Source organism: Tenrec ecaudatus, chromosome X, assembly GCF_050624435.1.
Source record: "Tenrec ecaudatus isolate mTenEca1 chromosome X, mTenEca1.hap1, whole genome shotgun sequence".
Classification (NCBI taxonomy): domain Eukaryota; kingdom Metazoa; phylum Chordata; class Mammalia; order Afrosoricida; family Tenrecidae; genus Tenrec; species Tenrec ecaudatus.
In genome coordinates, this window is record NC_134548.1 from 52971714 (window position 1) to 52979928 (window position 8215).

Consider the following 8215-nt stretch of genomic DNA (forward strand, 5'->3'; position numbering starts at 1 on the left):
CTAGGACTTTCTGCCCCCACTATGCTTGCTACCAGGGCTTCCAGAAAGGAAATATTCACTAAATGAACAATTGAATCAATCAATCCCTTCTTGACCCACAGTACCTCACCTCAGCCCTCACTCTAACCAGTTATCCCAGGAACCCCCTAAATCTGTCTGTCAACCCCTCACCAACTCTTTCCCCTTACTCCCCTACCTGAACTGCCATCTCTGGGACAGCTAATGAGAGCCGGTCTCAATTTGCGTCACCATGCCCCATTGCCCGGTTTGCATAGCACGTCAGCTACCTAGAGCCCGAGACCTGCAAAGTGGACGCTAGGAGGCGATCGAGACTCGCCGAGATGAGCTGGAGGCGGGGCAGCGCCGCTGGGCGGGGAGAGCTGCCAGCGCTCCCAGCGCACTGCGGCCTCCATCCTGCGCAAGCCTCCTCTCCCGGGCCGAGCCCCCACAGCAGGGCCCTCCTTCCGCGCACTCGCGGGCTCAGGGTCGGGGAGGAGGGCGCGCGCGCCGCCGGATCCCCCAAAGCCAAGCTTTCCGCTTCCGTGATCGCCTAGAAACGGGAGGATCGGCCTGCCGGCTGCAATTCATAGAGGGCGCGGCCATGTTGGAAAGCAGACTGGTTCCGTACAGGAGTGCGCCAGGTCTGGGAACAAGACACTCATGGGGAGGGGAAGTGTCTTGGAAGAGGACCTTGGCCCAGTGCTCGACGTCCAGGAGCCTCCACATCAGTGACAGGCTGCAGTTTGTTTCAGACAAACCAGTGAGGTGGACCTCCTGAAATTCAGCAGGACTCCGTCAGCAAATCACTCGCGGTAGTGTTTGAGTTCATAGTTCCAGACCTTGGCAGCCGCACTAGAGGAATGGGAAAGTAACACTGCATTGTTCCTACATCCAAAGAACAGAGGTCCCAAGTCCTCCCACGAGTGATTCTGCCTTTCAGGCTGTGGTACTGAGGGGTCCTTGTTGTGTGCCTTAGCCTGGGGGCCTTGCCCTTTATAATCCTGGCACGTCAGGCAATGCCTTAGGATGCTCCACTCTGAATCTCTCCCGCATAGGCTGCACCGAGCCAGAATGGATTGGATGGCAGTCGTTTTTTCAGTAGGTAGACTCTATCAGTCTTTGCTGGTGGTGTCGCTACAGATTTCCGCAGCCAATACACTGGCAGGAATGTATGCACAGTTCAGTGGTGCTCCATGAGTTCCTTTCCTCACTTTGAGCCAGTCAACATTATTCGAACGCATACGATATAGTCAGTCTCCTTTAATCTGCCAGATGTTTTTAAGTGCTTTTACTTAAAGTAATAAAAACCATTGTCTATCAGTAAATAGACGTTTTCAGTTCTCCCTGATTCTTTGAAATCTGCTAATAGAGTATTCGTTCTTTTATTAGTTGGAAATTATCTGTGCATGAATTTCCTGTTGGTTAATAATGAGTGAACCGTACAATAAAAATTTTTGTGTCTCCGATGTGAATGATCACATACTAAGCAAAGGACTATAGATGAGTTATTTTATTTATTCCCAGAAAAGAATTATCTGATGAGAAAGCTGTGTTGTGGTTAAAAGCATTTGCATGAGCTTAATAGTATTTCATAAGAATTTTCTGATGTTGAGTAAGAAATGAAGATGTTTTTTCCAGTATTACTTCTCTTATGGTTGGCAAGGATTTAGTCACGTCTAAAGGATTTTCAGAACATTGTTTGTTTGATGCTCTAAATCAAGGGTGGGGTCGATCTAAAGGCCTTTCCTCATTCATTTCATTTACTTACTTTCACTTCAGTATGAACACTGCGATCTTGAATAAGATACGAATATTGGCTAATTCAACACTTTCATTAGATCTCTTTCTATTATGAATTCTCTAATGTTGAACATGAAACGGGTATTGACTCAAGCCTTTTCATGTTCCTTACTTTAATAAAACATCTCTCCAAGATGAGCTTCCTCATGGTAAATAAGATGTGGTCCAGAACTGAATGTGTTTGCTAGTGGCTTTCTCTTCACTGTGCGCTATTTGATAGTGAAGAGGAAAAATTCATTAAACATCTATACAGTTTCTTACATTTATGAATTTTCTGCAAAATTAAGGTTCACATCCCTGCCCGATGAGAAATGCTAATGGAAGCCCTTTAGGCTGAAATGGAAGGATACTAAACAGTAATTAAAATCAACATGATGAAATAAAGAACACCAGCAAAGGTATTAGGTACCAATAAGTCAATACTAACTCATAGCAACAACAGAATGAAACACTGCCGTCTTCACAATCTTTTCTATGTTTGAGCCCATGGTTAGAGCCACTGTGTCATTCCATCTCCTTGAGACCCTAGCGCTTTGTTGCTGACCCTCTGCTTTACCAAGGAGGATGTCTTTCTCCAGACTAGTCTCAATAATAGTAACTCATTTTACATACCCAACGAAGACAACTATATTGATACATATAAAAGACAGTATAACTGTATTGTATTCATAACTTCTCTTTTTTCCTATCTGATTTTTAAAACCACTTTATTAAGAAAGCAAATAAGTTTAAATGTAAGTTGGTAGACACAGATATATAAATATTTCATTTATATAAACAACAGCATAAACAGGATGTGAGGAATCAGAACTATCTAGAAGCAAAGTTTTTGTAAGTCGATTAACTAGGGAATGAGTACTCTTTAATAAATGGTGCTCAGCTGGATATCGACACCCAAGAGACTCATACACATACCATATGTGAGAATTAACTAAAAATAGATCATCACAGACCTAAATGTAAGAACTAAAAGTATGAAATTCTTAAAAGAAAACCTAGGACATGGCTTTAGAATTAGATCCTATGGAAGTCAAATTAATATTAATGGAACTAGATGCCTGTAAATTAAGATACTAATTGTAATTGTCAAGGCAACTCCAAAAAATAGCTAAAAATATATAAGAGGGGGCTTCAAAAATTGTAGAACATTTTATTATCTTTTAATTCCATTTCCCCCTAACTTTTTGAAGCCCTTTCATATTGTAAAATAAATGGCACATGAATTAAAATAGTATACTTGAAAATGTATATTTATCACCAAAGAAGACAGCAATGGAAGAATTGAGGCTCCATAGTGGTAGATGGCAACCAAAAGCAAATGATAAAATGACAGAGGAGTTTTATTTTTAAACAAATACCACGAGTCTTCTGGGGCGTCTTCTTAAAATGTGCTATGCTAATTTCCCTTATAGCCACAGGGGGGCAGAATTTGGCATAACATGGCTTATGATAATATTTTTCAAGGGTAGGGAACAGCTGGCAGGCAAATGTAGAAGGCTCAAGTTATTTGCAGGAAAATAAAATGATTTAAGATAAAATTAATTCATTCATTTTGGTAATCAAGTATATATTAGTTAAACTCTACAATTAAAAATCAAAGATTGACAGAATGAATTAAATACACATGTATACAAGACATTAGTTTTACTTACACAATGATAATTATAAAGCATTGCTGAAAGAGATTAAAGACATTCTTTGCCCATGGATTGAAAGACTTAACATTGTTATGGTGTCAACATGATTTATAGATTCTGTACACAACAGATAAAAATTCCAAAAGCCTTCTTTGCAGAAATGGGAGACCAGTTCTTCAAATTTATATGGAATAGCAATAGCAAAAGCAATTTTGATTAACAAAATAGGACTCATATTTCTTGAATTCAAAACATACTATACCAATACTAAACTATTTCATTTAGATGGAGTAGAATTAAAAGTCTAGAAATAAACCCACACATCTATAATCAATTAATTTTTGACAAGTATGGTAAGTGCATGCAATGATGAAAAAATATTCTCTTTTAAATGGTGCTCAGACAACTGAATATTCACACACATGAGAATAAAACTGGACTCATATTTCATATCATATATTAAAAATAGATCAAAGACCTAAATACAAGAACAAAAACCTTAAAATCCTTATAAGAAAAAACAGAGGGCGTGGCTTCAGGGATTAGTTTTTAACAATGGATTCTTAGATTCAACACCAAATGCCATAGTAACAAAAATTAAAATAGATAAATTGAACTTGATCAAAATCAAAATTTCTTGTTCAGCAAAGAACTTTACCAACAAAATTAAAAGGCAATCTACACAATGACAGAAAAGTTCAGGGAACTGTATGGCTAATGAGAGTTTAATATGTAGCATATATAAAGGACTGACACAACATTACAACCAAAGGACAAACAACCCAATAAAAAATGGGCAAAGCCCTTAAATGGACATAGTACTGAAGAAGATATCCAAATGGTGGAAGATGTGTAACTTGCAAAACAAAGCAAACAGAAAGCAACAAATGTTGGTGAATGTGTGGAGAATTTCGAACCCTCACCCATTACTAGTGGAATTGCAAAACGGCAAGCAGCTGTTAGTTCCTCAAAAGCTTGACCATAGACTGTGTAACCATGTAACCCAGCAACTCCCATCCTCTTCACTGCCAACAAGTCGATGTCAGCCAATAGTGACCCTGTAGGACAAGGCTAGACCTGCCCCTTTGAGTTTCAGAGACTGTAACTGTCTTCAGGAGTAGAAAGCCCCTTCTTTCTTCCACGGAGTGGCCGCAATGCTGACCTTGCGGATCACAGCCCAACTTGTAACTCCTACGCCCCCAGGGCTCTGCTTCTAATCCTAGAAACAACTATACTAGTATTAAAATAGACTTTAACACTAAAATCATTCCTAGAGAAAAATGAAAGATAGTTTGTAATGATCAAGGGGTCAATTCTTTGGGAAGATATACAAATTCTAAATATGAGCACCTAATAACAGAGCAGAAAAATGCATAAATAAATACTGACAAAATATAGACGGAAGCAGACTTCGGAAATGGCATGAAGGTCATATCTGACTTTCTCTGGCTACACAAAGAGGATAAAGAATCCAAATCCCAACTCCACCGGGGCCAGATGCCAATGTCTCTGAGGCAAAAGTCAAGTCGTGCCTCCACTCTCCAACCTCCTTTACCCTTTTGAAACCAGCCCACACCTCCTGGACTACACGTCTCTGCTGGCCTTGATAATCCATCGCAATGGCCACACAGAACTCACAGACAATACTCATGACTATTGAGACTTATTAGGGAAGTTAATAGGTCACAACGAGTCAGGTTCAGAGAACATTAAAGATGTTCATGCTGGAACACACATCTCACTCTGGTATGCAGCCTTTCAGGCATGAAATCCCTTGGCCTTGTTCTGCTCCAGCAAGTGTTAGAAATCAGATAAATGCCCACATTGCACCCCATTAAGCAAGCCAATCTCCTGTGCAAAGGCACACTGATTTACTTCAGTGGGCTGAGCAGCCCATCACTCTGTCTCATGATCCCTCTGATGCTCCTCTGCTCCGTCTAGAGCTCTTGATGGCGCTACTCTTCTGCTGCCTCTCCACACAGGAAACTAGGGTGCACTTTGTTACTGGCTCTTTTTCTTGGCAATCGAAGGATTCTCTCTCTCTTCTGGATTCTGAGATGGCTCATTTTATACCCAGAAGTATGGCAAAACTGACCAATGACTTCCTTAGAGTCTTCTACACCTTATTTCTACCATGTGTCTGTCAGTTTGTTTTACTGTGGTGGCTTGTGTGTGGCTGGTATTTCAAATACCAACAGGGTCACCCACAGTGAACAGAATTCAGCATAGCTTCTAGACTACGAACAGACTACAAAGAGGGAGTCAGGGGTCAACTTTTGAGGAATTAGCCTTATGGACAGAATTGAAACTTTTTAGATACTGAAAACTTCATGCAAAGAAGCAGAACATTATCAGAGATAGTACCAAAATATGAACCTTTCAGGTCAGAAGGTACGCAAAATGTGACCGAGGAAGAGTGGCCTTGTCTAAGTAGAGTAGACCATAATGACTTGGGCAGAGTAAAGCACGTGAGAGTAGAGCCTTCAGGACCTTTATTTGCTGATGGGGCATAATTTAAAATGAGAAGGGACAATTGCAAATGTCAATTAATAATTGGAACCTGAAATGCACAATGTATGAACTTAGGAAAATTGGGAAGTGTAAAAAATGAAATAGTATGCATATAAATAGACATTCTAGGCATTAGTGAGCTGAAATGGACTGGTATGGGCCATTTTAAATCAGAAAATCAAGTGGTTTGGTATGCTGTGAATAAAAAAAATCAAGAGGAATGGCCTTGCACTCATTGTTTCAAAGGACAGTGGTTGCAACAATGAGCGCGAACATACCAACAACTGCGAGGACGGCGTAGAGTCCGGCAGTGCTCCGTTCTGTTGTGCACAGGGTCATGAGTTGGAACCAACTCAATGGCACCGAACTACAACAAACTTGCTCTACATAGGATTGCCACAAACCCTCAATTTATAAAACCACAATCTCAACAAAGTGCAATCAAGTAAAGCATGACTGACTGTCTGTACAGGTTTCACATTAGCACAAGTAAGTTGTCTGGAATTCCCATTGTTTGCAATGGTAACTATAATTCATTATTCATACAGTCAAATATCTTTGTGTGAATAAAGCAAACACAGGCAAACTTCTCTGGTCTTCTTTGCTTCCAGCCAGGATCCATCTGACGTCAGCAATGACATTCCTGGTTATTCATCCTCTTCTGCATTCAGCTTGAATTTCTGGCAGTCCCTGTTGGTGTAAGGCTGCAGTTATGTTAAAATTACCTTCAGCAAAATTTTGCTGCATGTGATAGGGATATTTTTCATCAATTTTCACCTTCCATTGAATCACCTTTCTTTGCCAGGGCACAAACATGGATCTTTTCCAGTCAATTGGCCTTCATGAGGCCTGTAAAATATCCCCTCTGACAAAGAGACTCACTTGATACTATAAGGGGTTTTATAAAAATGGTCACTGGACTTCTATAAAGTCAACATCTGAAAACTACTAACCTGATAGAATGGTGAGATGTACTCTTTAAAGAGTTCTTTGGGCTCAGATAAAATGTCAACTTTAATAATGATCCCCAATAAAGTTGGAGCACCTCTCTGCATATTTTAAGTTACACATCCTCAACTACAAGGAGAATTCTTATGGAGAAGTTTGAATAGTAACAGAGTCAAAAGCAGCCTGGCATTTGCCTGACATCTTTTTGAGTATTCAGTTCTTGCAATTTTCCAAAATTGCAACAGGTGGCAGGAGAGGCCTTCCACTTGAGGGAACTCTTCCTATTAGTATGCATTTTAGATCTGGTCTAAAAATACCTTTGTGGTTCATAGGGGAGTGGGGAGGGAGGGGAAAATGAGGAGCTGATATCAAGGGCTCACTTAGAAAGCAAGTGTTTTGAGAATGATGATGGCAACAAATGTACAAATGTGTTTGACACAATGGATGGATGGATGGATGGATGGATGGATGGATTGTGACAAAAGTTGTATGAGCCCCCAATAAAATGGTTTAAATAGATAAATAAATATATATAAATAAATTAAAAACACCCTTGCTTCTCTTTCTTACTATTGCTGAAATTTGGCCTATTGGAACCTGTGGCAAAGAGAGGGTAGGGAACAAGAGAAGAAGCAAAATGTAAATCAGTGTCTTGGTACTTAGCTCCTAATTCCACCTATCCCTCATAACGGTGGGGATGGTCCTAATCCTAGGTTTGAGAAGTGGAATTTTGGAGATGTGAAATGAGCTTAACTAGAAGTGCTTAATATAGAAAACTGCTATAAGGTACATAAAAAGCAAACTCTCTGTATGCTGTCTGTCAAAACATGGGGCTGCTGTTTATTCCATTTAGGAGATAGAAGAGCAGAAAATGGCAGAGTCCAGAGCCAAAGGTTTGCAGAGCTGGAATAATCAGGGAAACGCAGCGGTTTGGGGCGAAGCCAGCAGGTTATGAAGTGACAAATGGAAGGTCAATCTCTGAAGGGCAGGATTAGAGCGTGCAGAATGGAAAAGCTATTGAGGAGGCTGCCACCAGAATGAGGTTTTCTAAATTTTGTAAGGAATTAAAGAATCAGGGAAAGACTGGATCAATCAATCTTTCTTTCAGGTCCCACAATAATAACACATATTTTAAATAGCCTTGGAAAATGTATCATGGCTCTTGTTTAAAAAACAAACAAACCTGTCTCCTACAAAGCTTTCTCATAGAGGCAGGCTCTGTCACGTCTAGACTATAAATAGTTAGCACACAAAGATGCCATTGGCTCAAGCCCTGGCCCCAGTCTGTGAGCCATATGCACGGTGGTCATGAAAATGAA